Here is an 18,481-nt window from a genome sequence, read left to right on the forward strand (position 1 = left end):
TGATGTTAAATAAAGTGTAAAATCTAACCTTAGATATGTTAGATTATCATTCATAATTTGTGTAACTTTATTCATTAGTGTTAAATAAACTAAACATACTTTTTCTGATTGTATGTTTAAAACAACACGTTTTTCTCTGAATTTGTGATGAAAGTTGACAGATCGTGGAATGTCTGAAGTCCATAACTTTCTGATCATAATGAAGTTCTTGTGAAGCAGTATTTTATCCGTTTAGTCATGCTAGGATATTAAACATATGATAAATTACAAGTGAAATGTACTAATTGATTTTCAATAAATATTAGCAAAATCAACAAGTTAATATTGCAAATTTCAATGCTATATCAATCATTTTCTTAAGGTAACTTGAGCAAAAGAAGATGACAAATGTACCTCTCATTGTACTTTGTCATACAGAATAATATAAAACATGCATTTATACATTAATCATGTATAAATAGACTGTAATTGCAATACAGTCCTCTTAAGGCTTAGGGAAGGTGTTTTTTTTCAGATTTATCAAAACAATTGTTAAATTTCTGGTGAGTGTAATATCAAAATGGCATTTATTTTACTCATTAGTATGAAAAGTTGTATCACAATGTGTGTAATCTTAGTAGTAGTAATGGATTTTTATTTATTAGTTTTAATACCTTTTAACAGCGGACTTATCTGAATATGGTAACTGATGCATTTCTGAAATTATACATTTATATTTTATTTTTGAATATAAAAGTTTTAATTTCAGACCATGTTACTTTCTGCCCCACAGAACAAATAACTATTTCTCCTACATGTTATAATGTTTATAATGTGGATTCTGTTGATCTGTGATACAGTACACATAAAACTATACCTCTCCACCAGTAGAAGGGTGACACATTTTCCGCTTGAGTATTTTGAGCAAACTAAAAACTCATTTTTCCATGCGTGCTTGTGTGTTATTTTCTTCAGCCAATTTTCAAAGAAAGGAGCTTTTAAGCTGCACCCAACTTTTAGATTTAAAATTTTTTAAATCAAAAGCTTCTTTTAAAAATTATCTTTCTAATATTAATTTTACTTTATTTCATAAACACAAACCACAAGATTTGGGAGGTGTGTGTAAAGAGTTGTGATGTTGGCTTCTTGGCTCATCATCATCAATTGTGGTATAGAGTATAGAGACAGATGCCAATAATCAGTCTTATCAGTCCTAGTTTCTTGAAAATATGTAAAGACTAACAATAAAAAATGAAAATAGAAGACAACTCATAAAAGTAATTTTAATTCAGTTTCATGTCTTATTAAATTTGATTCTTGTATCCATGTTTCTGAAAACATTGAGGCCTGGAACGTTCCTCAAAAGGAGTTGTCTTATTCTAAAAAATGTTACTACCATTGTAGATCAAATAATTAGCTCTATCCTACATATTTTATCTTGGACATAAAATATGTGACCTCCTGCATTTGTAGCCTCTGTTAATCCTACCATGTCTTTGTATGATTTTGATTAGCATTTTCCACAACATATGCGTGGTTCTTTTATCCCTGGTGAGAATTGAATAACCCCATTTTTGTTCTTCACTGTTCTGTTTAATGCAAGTATCTGACTTTTTTCTTTTTTTTCATACTTCAGTTATTTCTGCTGGTTAAAAGGTGATTTTATTTAATGCAAATCTGAACAAGGACTTTTTTATTTACTCTCTCACCAGATTTTTTTTTTGTATTGATGCAGTTTCTTTCCTGTGTCTACTTTGTGTTGATATTCAGTTGGAATGTCTTTCCTAATCTTGACATTATTTCTCTGTGGTTTTTGGTTTTAATCTTTTCTCCTTCCTACCTCATCCCATGAACATTTTCTTCTTTTATTTTGACTCTTTCTACCACCTCAGTTTGTTTGTCTACATTTTTTACGTGTGAAACTTTTTAGCCATCTGTCTTCTTTAACCATTTTTCTGAGACTTTGCATTGTGATCCTGAACAGTTTTATTGGTAGCACCTACCTGTTCTTCATGCTCTCTTGAATTCTTCTTCAGCAATTGCCTAGTGATTTTTGTTTCTTTGCTTCTTGTAGTTATTATTTTGGAGTTTAATTCCCTTAGTGTTGTCTCTGAGAACTCTGTATGGTGCCCTTCATTCTATAAATTTTTTGGGGGAGGTCCTAACCCTTTGGAAAGTCGTTGTGACAGATTGTCACAGTCATCTCTGCTCACTGGTTTTAATGAGTGAGCAGATCCAACAAGCACCAACAGGTTTCTTAGCTGTGTTGGGCCCCACTGATCCTCCTACTTTTCTTATGGCTCCTTCTCAGAATTTCTCCCTACTCACCATCAAGCTGTCCAGAGATTATTTGTTTTGAATCCACCCTTGGCTTTGATTTGTGAGAGTTTGTACATCTTTGCTTCCTCTGTCTTTTAGTGCACAAACCTTGCCTGTTTTTAACTAAGTCCTGAGGGCTTTCACACAGGAGGTGCACTTATTGGGTGTGCATCTGTACATCTATATTGATGATTGGCTCCTCTTAGCTTCATTCTAGGAGGTATATCCTTCTCTGGTGTCATTACTTGTGTGATTTATTTGGAGGTTTGTGAGCTCATTGGTTCTCTTCCTCTGTGAGATACAAAGTTTTTGGTTTTCAAGGGGTTTGTGCCTTTTTATTCCTACATTACTAGTTCTATCTCTTTGGTGTTGTATAGCCCGGTATTCTCAAGCTTTTTGATGCAAGGATTGACTCGCTGCTTTCCTAAACTGTTAAGGATCACTAAAACGCAAGTACAATGAAAACCATTGTAAGTTATATATGGTTATTCTGTTAAGTTTTTAATTGTTTGTTTTAATAAAATTCAACAGGCTAACAAGGTGATTGTTACAGACTGGTAATTGAGAAACACTGATCTAGCCATAGTACAATCTCGTACTCCTCCAGATGGGCCCACTTATATCCCCTTTGATGACCTCTGGCAGATCAGTGCATTATGACCAGTTATCCATTCGTCTTCCTTTATCTCAGAATTTCTTCCTGTTGTTGTGGCTTAGTTTATCCCACTTCAGCCTGTGCATCCTTCTTTTCCCACCTTACTTGTATCTGTTTGAGCTGGGTGAATTTTTGGAGACTTTGCCATAACTGGTGTTTGGTCTTCAAGAGGAGCAGTCTTCTGCACATTAACATTTTTCAGATGTTTTGCAGTTTAACACACCTGCCACTGTTTTCTGTCATTTTTTATTGAATATCATGAATTTAGATAATTCTGTTGCCATTTCTTCTGTCATTTGAGAAGGAGGTATTTTATCTCTCAATAACTTATTAATTTCTTGCCATAAAGCTTCTCTTTTGGGTCACAACCACTTTATATGGTTGCCAGCTTACTATGTTCTTGAAGGTTTTAACATAGTAATAGATGGGGTGCCTTATTCAAACCAGATCCTTCCTAGGGAGTGGTTTTTAATTTTTCAGTGTTTTTTAAATTTTATTTATGCTTTGGGAATCCTTTTATAATGCCTTTGTGATTCCTGAGATACAAGTCAAGTAAAAATGGATAATTTAAGTTTCTGTGCTATTCAATAAAGCTTTTATTTTTGTATATGCAAAAGGAAATGATGATGTTCACCAAATACTGGATATATATGAGGATGTGTTATCAAAATTTCTGAATATAGGATCACATGGACCAAATGTAAATAAAACCACTTGAGACAGGTGGAGTTGAATGAATATTTGAAGTGTGTGGCATAGAAAGGAGTTATGCAATTTATTCCTTGTAACATTCATGTTTTTTCTTAATGTATTTGGAAGAGGATTATTTGTACTTATATAACAGGCTAAGGATTTAGTTATACACACACAGTACAATGAAACATTTGTGAAGAGAAATGTGCCAGCACTTTTAGGCTCTGATCACACTTGCACACAACTGCTGGAAGCACAGTCAACAATTCAAGCATTGTTAGTTTCTTCCTCAAATGAAGTTTAACAAAATGGATGAGTTAAGTTAGAACATGTTATGATTTCTATACTTCAGAGAATGAAATATCTGTATGCAAGATGTGATTACATCTGATATTGCATGAGTTGTTGAGACATTGTTTGGATATGCTTCCAGGAATGGAGTTGTCAGTAGCTGTTTTTCATACTTGTGACCAGCATGGTATCCAAATCTTTTTATGGATTTTTGACTAGGAAGCTAGCTTAATAACTATTTGAACATGATCCACCATCTTCTTTGACAGACATTACACAGCAACTGTTGGAAATTGGATGGTATCATTCAGCAGTATATATTATTATCTGAATGAAAGCAATATTGAACATGAATTGTATTCATATTGAACATTGTTACATGTTGGCTATGTAAATTTTGCATTCAACATCCTTTGGCAATCGACTCAGAGTGAACAACATTGTAACAAGCTTTTTAAGATCAAACCTGTTTTCTTTGGCAGTCTTGTTTCTGTAACAATCAGAAAGAGGAAGTTGCCCTAACTAGGCTACAGATTGGTCACAGTTTTTAACTCATTGTTTTCTCTTATCTGGAGTGATCCATCAGTGTGTGGCCTTTGTGATGCTTAAGTCACAGTAGCCCATATTTTATTGTCATGCCATCATAATGACCATGAGCAACAGCACCATTTATGACATCTTTCCAATGGGTTTACCCCTGATGTTGGAAGGTATCGTTAGCAATGGTGACATTGTCCAACTTCCTTGTGCTTTTAGCTTTTTTCACAGGACATTGGCATTACTAATTATATCCAAATTTTGGACATTTTATTTTCACTTGATTGATTTATTTTTTTATATTTTATAATAATTTTATTTTTGCTTTTTTTATTGGTTGTTTAGTGCAGATAGCCTAGTTGCTTTGTGCCAATAAATGCCAAACAATCAATGAACTATTATTTTAGTATTGAAACTGTCTTTCTAATATCTCATTAGTTTATCTAACACATAGTATACTACTCTGTATGTTTAGAACAGACAAGGTAACTATATAATATCCTTAAATAAATAAGTATATATATTTAAAGTTTGTTGTAAGGTTCCCTTAAAATTTTAAAAACTCTTAATCATATGCTGTGCCAGATATTAATAAATTGAGAATACTTATAGAAAGCTATGTTAATCCAAGAATTAAAAAATTCAGATTTTTGTTACTTGAAAATCATCTTTAATTTTGTGGAAGTGTTAAAACTACTGAAATAAAACTTTGATCTTGAGCTTATGCATACTTAATTTATTATATGCAGTATTGAAAATAATTAAGCTGTGAAGGTATGTTCTGTACAACATAGATGACAGTCAGGTACATTCTGTCACTGACTTCATCTGTGTGGATTTCTGAATGTGGTGAGGGGACCTCTCAGGGAAGGTTCTGTTTTTGTTTACCTCCTCTGGGATCTAAACATCCACCTACGTGTTTGTCGTGTGTGATGACCTGTGAAGGGGAGGAAAGGATCCTGGTGGTAAAGAGGTCCAACCTTAACACACCACTTTGGCCTTGAATTCCTTTAAACAGGCAGCTTTGGGGTGGCCTTCTTAGGGTCAGTCGGCTGGTCCACTTGGGTTAGGGCCAACCAAGTACCAGTGTTAGATGTTCTCAATAGGTGTTGTGGACATTGTATCTGATGCTGATGTTTGTGTATAGTGCTTACAAAACCCTGGCATTGCTTCAGTGTCCTTGTTTGGCATCGTAGTGCATCCCCTCATAGGGCTCCATGGTTGGGGGGGGGGGTTCTGTGTGCACTGAAACATTTTTCTATTATGGATCCCCAAATAAAAACTTAAAATAGTGAAAAAACAGTCCATAGGTAAATGACCACACCTTGAAGATTCTGAGCAGCAGATTCGACATCTGTAACACCTGTACCTCATTTTCTTATATTACATTCTCTTTTAGACAAATCTTTAGGGCAAATGTCTCCCTTTCTTATTCAGAAGGGACTTGAGGGACTTGCTGGCTCTTCAAAGTCAGTTAAAAAGCTTTGCTCTGGTGACATTGGTGGAAACATTCACATCTAAACACAGTGAACTACTCTTATATTCAAAGGCAATTGGAGATATACCCATTGCAGTTACACCCCATGCTGCTTTGAATTTGTCACGAGGAGTTATTGTTGAGATGGATTTGAAGAACATCCCCAAGTTAGAGATTCTCTTGGATTTCTCCACCCAATGAGTTTCTGAAGTGAGGCGTATTTCCACTTGCAAAGATGAAATTATGATGCCGACCAATGCCATCATTTTAACATTTACATCACCATGTCCACCTGCCACCATCAAGACAGGTTATTTTAATTACAAGGTACGGCCATACGGCCACACATTCCAAACCCTCTCAGATGTTTCCAGTGCAAGCAGTTTGGTCGTTTGAAGACATCATGTCATGGTTCCTTGAGTATGCTCGTTGCAGTGGCAAAGACCATGATGACTGTGAGTAAAACAGAATTTAAGTCGAATCAAGTGGTCCTTGATGGAGTACTGTCTGTTTATGACCATGTCTTTTTTCTTTACTGTCTGACATCATTGCGTTAATTGCAACGGATTTCACCCATCCTAATTTCGTTCTTGCCCAAAGTAGTTGGAAGAAAAAGAGGAGCAGCATTTGAAGACAATTAAAAACATTACTTTACTTACATTCAGGCTTGAAAGTTACCGTCCACCATTTCATCTTGGGCGTATGCTGCTGCACTTTGTCCCATTATTACAGTGAGAGTGCAGACAGATCTCCCTGTACCTCCAAAATAATCGTTTTTAACCTCCATGGTTAAAAAAGTTGATGAATCGACGTCAACAACCATGTTTGTTTCTAATATACATTCCAGCAAACTCCAAGATCCATTTCCTTTGGTTCCAGGTATGGGTATTTCCTTGGGTACCTCTTCTCCCACCACAATATGTAAAACTGTCAATTGTTTAAGTTATCAATCGCTGGAATCCTCTTCCAGCAACAAACACTTGCCCAATCGACCAAGGACAGGATCCATGGAGGTTGATAACCTCACTCGAATAAAGACAGTAAAGAAAAAAGACATGGTCATAAACAGACAGTACTCCACCAAGGACCACTTGATTCGACTTAAATTTTTTATTGGACAGGCAATTCCAAGTCCATGTGGAGTTCGACACTTTCCTGTTCTTTTTTTTACAAGAACTTGGAGTCCCTCAGGGCTGTGTTTTGAGTTTCACACTTTTCAGTACAAAGATTAATGCCATCACTGAACAAACTCCCTCTTACTGTTGCAAACAGGTTCTATGTCGACGACTTTCACATCTCATATCAGTCGTCGAACATGAGATATATTGAGCAACAGCTACAGACTACACTCAATCATTTACTGAAATGTACCACAGCAAATGGTTTTGACTTCTGTATATATAAAACTGTTTGCATGCACTTTTGCTGCCAATGGAGTATTCACTCCAATTCTGAACTCCTTATTGTCTCCCTGAGATAAAGTTCTTGGGGCTTATCTTTCACTGTAAGCCGACCTTTGTATCACACGTCAAGCAGCTATGAGTCAAATCTACAAGAGCACTGAACATCCTCCACGTCCTCTCTTCCACCACTTTGGGAGTGGACTGATGTTTTATACTAAATATCTATCATGCTCTTATTTGCTCAAAACTAGACTATGGGTCACTGATCTATGGCTTTGCTAGGACCTCAGCCTTGAAGATGCTGGATCCCATTCATCATCAAGGACTTTGGCTCTGCACTGAGGTTTTCTGCACTTCCCCAGTCCAGAGCTTATATGTAGTCTCATGAACCTCCTTTACACCTGTGCCGTTTGCAATTGTCTTTAATGTATGCTTTGAAACTTCAATTCTTATCACAACGTCCCACCTGGGGTTGTGTTTTCCTTCCTTGGTGAGCCATGCTTTTTCAGAACAGACAATCTACCATTGTTCTTTTTGGCCTTCGTATCTAGGCACAGTTGGTTGAATTGGGTCTGTCCTTGGATAACATTGCTGTGTCTAGTGGTCAGCCGATCCCACCATGGCTTATTGCAGTCCCCAAATGTGACCTTTTTTTAAGTGATTTGCTGAACATCTTTTGAACAATCCTTCCATTCCTATTTATACAGAAGGTTCAAAATCAGGTGACTCTGTGGACTCTGTCATGGTTTGTTGTGGTTCAGTGGTTGCACACAGAATCCTCTTTACAGTTTGTGTTCACTTCTGAACTGATTGCCATTTCTCTTGCCCTGGATCACATAGAAGCTAAATAGTACTCAAATTGCACTATTCATAGTGACTCGCTTAGTTCTCTGCTGGTCCTGGAATCGCTTCACTTTCTTTCTCACCGATATTTAAAACTGACTGGCCCATTTCTCTTTAACATCTACTTCTATCCAGTTTTTCTGGTTACCAGGCCACGTTGGTATTCGCGTGAACGAGCTTGCCGACACCGCAACTAAATCTGTCTGCTCTGGCACTATCACTACTATGCCTATCCCATACATGGATTATGGTCCTGTATTCAAGGCTCGGCTCCGTGGCAGTTGACAGTCGACTTGGAGTGAGCAACGTGAAAACAAGCTTTTCCAAATAAAACCCTCTATTTGACTTTGGCTGTCTTGCTTCCATTAGGACCAGAAAGAGGAAGTTATACTAACCAGACTGTTAATTGACTACAGTTTTTTAGCTCATTGTTTTCTTTTGTCTGGGGCTGATGCACAAAAATGTTGTCTGTGTGACACTTGGGTCACAATAAGCCACCTTTTACTGTTTTGCCGTCGTTACGACTCAACGACTGCACCATTTTAAACATTTTTGTTCCAAAGTTTACCCATAACGTTAGACAGTGTCACTGGCGATTTTGACACTGTCCACTTTACAAATGTTTTTAGTTTTTTAAAGGCCATTAATCTTTTTAATGCTATTTAAGTTTTTAATTTATAAATTAGATCTTTCTAATGTGATTCCTTTTTAAGAATTAAACTACAACTAGTTCGAGTTATTTGACGTCACGGCCGTTTTCAGAAAGTAAAGTAGTGCAAGTTTTAAAAGACTTTCTGTAGCATAGGTTTAATTATTACAACTCGCCACGATGGCTAACGGGTAAGCTCAAACATCAGTGTTAGACACCTGAAGTTGGCCTTTCCAGTCCTGGTTTCGAGTTATTTGATGTTACGGCCGTTAACTGATTTCTATGTTTGAACTTACTCGTTAATCATCCTGGCGACTTATGATAATTAAAATTATGTTGCAGAAAGTCCTTTACAACTTGTATTACTGTACTTTCTCTCTTACTGCTGTAAACTAGATATAAAAATTGGATTTCACGCTATTTATGTTTTTAATTCAAAAGTTAAACTTTGTTTTGTTTTATCTTGGTTACTTTTTACGAATTTTAATAATTTTACTTTAATTTTAATCTTTTACCGGATGTTTGGCGCAGATAGCGGATGTTTGGGATTGTAAAAGCAACATCATAATATAAAGTTTATTATTGAGAACCAACCTTAATTTTTACACCACCTCCACATTTATCTAACTATTCTTTTGCATTTTTCTATTATGTCAGACAGATAGAATATCACAATGCTTTTGGGAACAATGACCACAGAATTTTTATTTAAAAATTGTATCTCTTATAGTTTATTCACAAAGCGTATCATTTTTGTTTTACTTAAATAGTCAGTTATGAAATTCACAAAATTGAAACTTATTATGAGTAGTGATTTGTTTTGGCTTCACACTAAATTTTTTGGTGAATATATGCATGTTAAGTGCGTGCCAAGTATGTATAATCGAGTACACAATTGTCCCCAAATTTCAGAATTTTGAAGTTAGAATTAATGGTTTTCTTTTTGGTGTAATTTTACATCATGATAAAGCATGTTTCTCTAATTTCTATATTTTTAGACTTGATAAAATTCACACAATTTTGTTCGAATCTTGGACTATTAGTTGAAATAATAACTCTTTGGTATTTAAGTACACACTGATATTCATCAGAAAGAAATTAAGTATCTGTAAAATGCAGGTTCTGAAAATGTTTTGTAGTGTACTAAAATAAAAAGAAATATACAAAGAGTTTCTTTACCTGTTGGTCTGCTTTTATTGAATGTTTCTAAAAATTAATCCATATGGGACAAGGACAAAAAACTACTCAAAATAATGTAGATATCCCGTGATTTTGGTCAGTTAAGATTTTATTGGTGTATCTCACAATTCTTAGATTGTCTACGTCACTGATCATTCCAAATAAACGTATTTCGAGAAGGGAAACTCCAACTCCCAGTATTATGTACAAGTCTCATACTACCCGTTAGAATGAGTACAACCTCACTTCAGGAGAGTGGCACAGAAACAGAGCCAAGAAGGTATAAGCTTTATCGAACAAACATTATAATATGTAAAACTGAGCAAGAGGATCAGTGCACGTTTTACTGTAGTCTTTCAACTCCCAACACGTTGTCTTTTGAAAATAATTGAGTTACTATTCTTTTCTAGTAACAGAATGGTGAAATTAACTATTCTTTCAACTGTGACAGTTTTTGTTGAGAGTATTTAATGTAGAAGCTTGAAAATTACAAATTTCTTAACTTAATACCGCTTTTTTTGACAATTTATTACTAAACAGTTATTTTGACTATTAACTAGATATAAACCAAGTGAAAAGTTTGAAATAAAAATGGTAAAAGCAAAGTTTGCGCAATAATCAGAATATCTATTTATCCTGTTAAAGAAGCTAATTATATCTTAACTCGAATAAATTTTTACTTCTGATGATATTAGTTGCTTAATTAATATTGCTTGAGTAGCAAAAATAACCAGTCATGCAGAAATTACTGAGTGATTTGAAATTTTTCTTTTGTCTGTTGATTAACGCTGGTTTACTTCAGTGCATGCCTGTGTCAACTCAAAAGAGCGTTTGTGTGCCGTTTACACATAGTAGCTTTACAAACAATGAGTAAAGTTTTGTATTTTATCTCGTGTATGTTGTATATATTTGTGTATGTTACAGTAAAAAAAGTAAGTTTGGCAAATCAGTGGAAAAGAAGTAAAAAGGGTATACAATACAGAACCCTAACTGAAACAGGGTAGTAGGCCCAGGCGAAGCTGTGAGGGGAGGCAAAATGATCGAAACAGTTTCCTATGGCACCCACAAGAGGGAGCGCAAATGATTGTTCGCCCTGAGGGCGAAATTACCTAGCGTAGGCCCTCAAATAATATGTCACAACCCTCTGCTTTTCAAGACATTTTATCTGAAGTTATGATTACGTGATTCAAACATTTTATCTTCAAATTCCCAGCGGGATTTTTGCATGAGGTGTAGATCAGTAATTACTTTGGCTTTGACCCTTGATCTTAATTAGACGTATGTGTTTGATCGTCATGTGACACATAACCTGCCTCCGCAATATGATACACCATCATCATATAATTTTCAGAAGATTTAAATAGACTCTCATACGTGGAGTTTAACGCTCGTTAACTCCTTTGACAGAACACTGTAACGAGCATTAACCAAGTGAAACGTAATCAAATATACAGTTTTTACCTGTTCATAATGGGAAATGAAAGTTTTGTATTTTATGTCAGTCACAATCGATACCTCACCATTTTGGTATATTAAAATTGCTAAACTTCTTACGACCATACATTACTAAAACCGTATCAAATAAAAAGTTTTAGTGTATCCAAAGAAAAAATGTTTATCATAATATATTTGTTTTAACTTTGTGGTATAGGACAGGCCGAGCTAAAAACATATTGAATACGAACGAGTTTGGCGAACTTTGGACTTTCCAAACGAAATCACGCCATGAAAAACCCTAATGTTGTGTACTAGAACGTAAATTTATAACAAAATGACACAAGCAAGATAGCATAAAAAATATTTTATCTCGTATACGTTTTAGCTGTTTTGGGTGAAGTGTATTTATAATTTCGTGTGTTTTTTGTAAAGGGAAATCCTTGCGTCTTTATTTTCATCCACACTGTAGTATATCATTACTTTACCCTGGAATTTACACTTTGGAGAAACAATGTTAGTACCAATGCCAATCCTGGTAATGCGCATGAAAGACAGATTTCGTACTTCTGAAGTAAAGTAAACAATACTGTTTTATCTAATATGAAAACACGCATTTGAAAGATTTTGCGTAGGGAACTCGTAATGTAAGTATATATATATACTTACATATATTAAAACTGAATTTTTCGTATTTAACGTTTTTTTCATTATTTTCTGTTCATGTGTTTCAGAATATTGAAAGCAGATTATTACAAATTAGAAAACTCAAGATTAGAGAATCAAAATGAAGATGTAATGTTTATAACGTATATCCGCTAGAGGGCTTAGAATTGCGGTATTTTCGAAGCATTTTAATTTTTCTGTTTCGTCGAGTTTTTTGCTTATTTGACGTTTAAATTATCTATTAAATAGTGCTTTTTCTGCGAACTTTTGAATTTCGTGTAAGCAAGCTCTATTTTTAATTAAAATAATTAATCAAGATTGCTGGAGCTCAATAGTCAATCTGTAAAATCATGATAGTAATTTAAATTTAACACATTTGACTTGAATCTGAAAGTTTCAAATCAAGTGCCATCAGAAGTTTTCAGAAATTTACTTTTCTTCATCCTACATGTGATAAAAGGTGGTTTAGCAATAACTTCACGAAAAACGACAATAACAAGAAAAAAAAAACGGTAACTTGATATATGTTTAAATAATTCGTCGCAAAATGTGGGTCAAACGAGCAGAAGGAACCGAAGACAGTGCGTGACTGTGGAGTAACACAAAATCAACAGTTAAGGACCTGAATGCCTAATACCTAGAATATTTATGTAAGAAGAAAACTGGAGTACCTCCAAAAATTCTACTTTCGCTACCAGGACGCCGAATATTCCTTCTAGCTAATGGCTGAGCTGTGTACCTGAAACGAGAAATGGAGAGATACGTATGGTTAACACACAAATGTTAGTCGTTACAAATGTAAAAAGGTTGTGAATGAACCATGTTTCGAGTGTTGCTGCTAATGTTGGAAATTGCATCGTCAAAGTGTTTCTTGTATTGATAATCTGGCAGTATTTGGCTAGTTTTTGGATGAGATTTTGGAGTATGGGTAGAATTTTTAGAGAATCAGGATATGTGGGAGGAGGGGATTATATTTGGGAGGGAACATTAGGTTAATCAAAAAGCATTATATTTTAAAGCTTCGAGTTTCCTGATCACGTTGGTAGACATTGCATGTAATCATATGTTCGTATCTTTTTACAATTAAGCTTTCGATGTATACATCCAAAACTCGGATCTCGGAAATCACTGAACCGATCATCACCAGCCATAACTGGATAATATTTTATATAACTGAACAATAAATAAAACCGTTGAAATTTTCACAAAAATATGTTTCAGATTTATCCAGTAAAAATCACAAACAAAAAGGAATAAATTTTAAATATAAAATAATCAAGAAAAAAACTTAAAAATATTTCTTTTTTTAAATAAAGATATCATGAATGTTGCAACAGAAAAGCAAGGCACTTTCACTGATATTAAAGTCTACTCTGTGATGTAATGCAGTGATGATAGCTCATTTATAAACTAACATTTCAGTTCCCAGCTGGTACAGTGGTAAGTCTACGGATTTACTACGCTAATGTCAGGGGTTCGATTCTACTCGGTGGACTCATCAGATAGCCCGTTGTGGCTTTACTATAAGAAAACACACACACACACACACACACTAAACTTTTAATAAGATCCTTTTTATCATGGATGGTAAACATTATTGAATGTCAAGCACCGGTACATTGTTGTAGAATTGTAACACAATTTTTTAAAATGGTGCAGGCCCAATAGCCTTCCGCAAAAACAAGCAGTTACACAAGTTCTTAGGGCGGGTGTTATTGCTAGTTCAATTAATGGTCTAATGAAAGTTTTTTTTTTATATATAAAGTAATGATGACATCAGGTGTGCAACCTTCATGGATGCATTTGATTTTCTTCAAGAAAACAATACGTTAGTTAGCCGATTCCCTAATGTTAACGAAGTGATCAGCTCCTGTTAGAGCACGGCTAAAAGTTATGTCTTGGAATCTGACAGTTTTAATGAATTTAATATTTGACCCTAATAGCGTAGATTTTGTCTGCGATAGTTTTTTTTCCCGTTTTTTTGTGAAACAACAATAGGATTTTAAGACCTGAGTTTGAGTTCAGTTGGTCGCTGGTATCTACCTTATACATTATATAACGAGAGAGAAAAACAAAAAGTGTTATTATAATATGTATAAATTCGAATAAAAAGTAACATGTTTAGGTACATTGTGTTGTAATGAAATAAAACCTCTAGTAGAACTTAAGACAACTAGTATTCACAATTCTGCTTATAACAGCTGTGTTGCGGAAAATCGTAGGTGTTGTTAACTAATAAAACTTTGTTATTCCTCTACTAGAGATTACCGTTTTATTTATCTAACGTTGAATAATTAAGTTACCATCCTTCCTGCACATTTGAAGCAATGCTAAGTTGGTTACGAAATCTGGCATGTGTAACTTTGTTTCCTATCGGTTGACTTAGCTCGCTGAGAAGAACATGTTTTAGAAGAATAAATTTCTTTAGCCCGGAAGGTAGGGCGTATCCTTTAACATAATAGCAGACGTTAATTTCAAACTAGAGAGATCACAGGAATTCATCGTGCGAACGTCTGTCTGCACATTACTATAGAAGGGTGGCACCATCAACTTGTCCACGGTATTTACTTTAGACAGAGGTAAAAGGTATACGTGCCAGTACCGCACAAGGCCACAAGCACATGCGAGTATTCCGTCTTCCGGAGATTCGGCGGGAGGTTTGGGGGCTTACATAACACCAGAATTCGAAGTTCGATCCCTTCGACGGGCAAAGTTCTGGAAATCCCCTGTATAGCTTTACATTATAAAAAAAATAATCAAACTCCGTAAACGATACCATAAATTACATGACCGTGTTGTGTAGAACACATTTACATAAACTGAAGCTGTTATCAGCATATGAAAAATGTCATGGTTATCCTTATTCAAGTTTTTTTTTTTTTTTTTAATATTCCTAAATGTGTGAAAAACAGCGTTAATCGTATGTGATATTTATGCTTCTGCGTTTGGTAGAAGTAGTTTAGGTGATGCTTATTTTCACTAGTAAGTTTGAGAAACCATTTACTCGCGATTTTGTGAATATGAATTTTCGTGGTTATTCTATATAATAATATTTGCGTTGCTAGAATATGTTTTAATATTTACAATAACTTCTGTCTCGTAGAGCAGTCGGAGAGTAAGATTTCGCTACTGTTGTCTACAGCGGTTAGTCTACGGATTTACAACACTAAAATCAGGGGTTCGATTCCCCGTCGCACCAAACATGCTCGCCCTTTCAGCCATGGAGGGTTTATAATGTGACGATCAATCCCACTATTCGAGACGGCTATCGCAGATCACCCTTGTATAGCTTTGCGTGAAATTCAAACCAAACTCTCACGTTGTGTGTAACATGTTCAACATAATAAGACTTCATGGCAATGACTAGATTTAACAATATACAGATTAGCTTATAAATTAATAATACTCCATTACAAATAACCAAGGTTTCACAACCAATTGCTTATTTCTAAATGCTATTTTTATACTTTATTTTTGCTAAGTTCAAGTTATTGTTGATTTTATCTTTTGAACTTCATAACGACATAGCTTAAAATTTTGTAAAAGTAAGATAAAAGTATTGTTTTAAATATAAAGTGTTAATATACTTATTTTTACTTGAATTTGATGTTTACAAGAAATTAAGTTATTCTGGAAATATGAACTCTTTAGAAGTGTAGTACGAGTTTTTAGAAAGTAGCAAATACACAACTTTGATTTTTATACCTGCTTGCAGCAAAATTGGATATATTGTGTATCAAGTTGTAGCCTGTCGTTTATTTCTTTATGTTAACGATAACTCATTTTGCAAAATCCCCTATGCTATAAGTTGTAACAAGTGTACTAAAAAATCAGTTGGAAATCCAGATATGTATATACTTGTATATCTTGGTATGACTGAACCTTGATGGATATGATTATGGCATGGTTCTTAATCTATTTCTCATTATTGTTCGTATTCTTATCTAGTCATGGGTTGGTAGTTAAGGTGCTCGACTCGTAGTCTGAGGATCGCTGACTCGAATCCCCGTCACTGAACATGCTCGTCCTTTCGACCGTGGGGACGATATAATGTTATAGTCATTCTCACTATTCGTTGGTAAAAGAGTAACCTTGAAACTGTCAGTGTATCCTGTTTACTAGCTGTCTTTCTTCTAATCTGTGGGTTAACCCTTGTGTAACTTTGCGTGAAATTCGAAACGAAACTACTTTTGATCATCTCTTCAACAACCCTTGATAACTATGGTTTGATTTTTAATTATAATGAAAGAAAACCCCAAATTCGCTGTAATGGACGCTCAACATCAGAATCGACATGAATGAATCGAAACAAACTCTAAAAGTTTCCATATGTTGTTTATATTTACAATCAAAATTAAGTAGTAGCAGTGAAAAATTAGAATATATGTAATTCCTTCTGTACGATATCGTTTAATTGATGTGTCCAAACTCGTGAAGAATCATCAGTATCTACAACATATACCAGGGCCTTTGATACGTACCGTACGAGATAGCACCGTGTAAACAGAACTCGTGTCAGTTATAGTAAACTAATATTGTGTGTAATATATAGTAAGGTAAAATCACTGGTAATTCTAGTTTGAAAGATCAACATTGTCCACAACACTAATTTATACATTTTAGCATTCCTGGTATGGGTTTGGCCTAATGGTTAATGCATTTTAAAGGGTCCAGGGTTCGAGCTGCCGATGCTTAAGAACAATCTGAACTTTCAACTGTGGGAGCATTACAAAAGTGAAAGTTATTATTTGGCCTACAGAATTGGATAAGGTCCTTTTGGTGATGGGTGCTACTGACTGGCTACCTTTCTTATGATTAGTTATTCAAAATTATAAACAGCTACAACTGAATCTTAGAAGTCTGAAGTGGTTGCTTAGCTCATGTCGTATGAGATGCCTTTCATGTTGAGAATTTCATCCCATTCTTCTGATTTGAGAAAGATGGCTTTCTTTTACAGTGTATTTTAAACACAAACAATTGCTGGTAGTTAAGTTTTAACTGCGGCTTTACTACATAAGTATTCAAAATTCCAATGCCTCGGTGGAGAGCTTGAGGCTCATAATACTGAAATGCAAGGCTCAATTCCCGTTGTATACACAATGTAGGTGGCCCATCATGTAGCTTTGCCATTAAACAACAACAATTGTCACTGCTATTCAATATATATATATATGCATTTTTCGGCAACTTTTTAATCAACTATAATGACAACTACTATTAACTTTTAAACGAATTGTATATTGGTGTGACTCTCCATACTGATTTTGAGAACACAAACTTTATTTTGAGCGTCACACGATTGTTCATCTATTGCTTCCATTTTTAACCATCTCTTACGTCGTGTTCTTATATTCTTATTTAGTAAACGTTGCAAAACGATCAGAAGACTGTTTTTAAGAAAGTTTATGATAATTCGACCAATCAAAGAGGAATGCGATCGTTTAATGCATGAACTTCAATCGTAACTCCTTTTGCCAAAATATTTACATTATTTCCTGTATACATTAACATGGCAAATTTCTTTGAAAACAAAAATCTGTTCTGCATGCTACATCTTGTACAGTGGTGTGGGAAGTAGACTAGACATGCAGATTTTGCAATGAAAAATTGAAGGTATAAGGAATTGCTAAAAGCAGCTTATTTTAGGGGGTTTGGGAGGCAAGCCTCTCAGAAAATTAATACACAACTCAGATATGTAACAGCATCCCTGGTTCCGAAGCCTGTGCTGTAGGTATTGAAGTATCGCACACTCACTGTACAAAAATTTAAGGATAACGACATTCTATCCTGCTTATTAAAGACAACCAACAAATAAATGTCCATCACGTCATGCCTCCCACTAGTACAGCGGTAAGTCTACGGATTCACAACGCTAAAATCAGGGGTTCGACTTCACCGTGGGCTCAGCAGATAGCACAATGTGGCTTTGCAATAAAAAACACATACATACATACATACCATCACGTTATAGCATACTGTCTCTTATTATGAATTATCACTTCTGCCTACCAAATATTTTCTTATGAATAATTTAGCCTACAGGTTTTCCTTGCTTCTATACCATGCCAAATTAAACCGTACCCATTTTTCGCCATCACAGCCATAATTTCCGTGACCCTCATTAACTGGGATTCACCACAGACGAACTCTTCCGAAAAAAAGAAGTCATCCATATGCGCAGCATCCATACTGTTCATGGTAATTTAAATTGGGTGAAGTTGGGGTCCTATAAATTTTTTGTGAGGGTCGAGGGTTAGTCTGTTTTCTGAATTAATAACAGTAGAAGTAGGTAACTTTAAGTATTTGTTTTAAGTGTGGTCATTCATTTAGTTAAAAGGTTCCTAAACTCATCTACT

The 18,481-nt window shown here is 35.0% G+C and overlaps 1 protein-coding gene across 2 annotated transcripts in view; it reads left to right on the top strand.

Moving 5' to 3' along the window:
* LOC143247204 (uncharacterized) overlaps positions 1-18,481 on the top strand; it is a 65,845-nt gene that overhangs the window by 23,727 nt on the left and 23,637 nt on the right. The gene's annotated exons all lie outside the window — the stretch shown is intronic.

This window comes from Tachypleus tridentatus, chromosome 1 (assembly GCF_004210375.1).
Source record: "Tachypleus tridentatus isolate NWPU-2018 chromosome 1, ASM421037v1, whole genome shotgun sequence".
Lineage (NCBI taxonomy): Eukaryota > Metazoa > Arthropoda > Merostomata > Xiphosura > Limulidae > Tachypleus > Tachypleus tridentatus.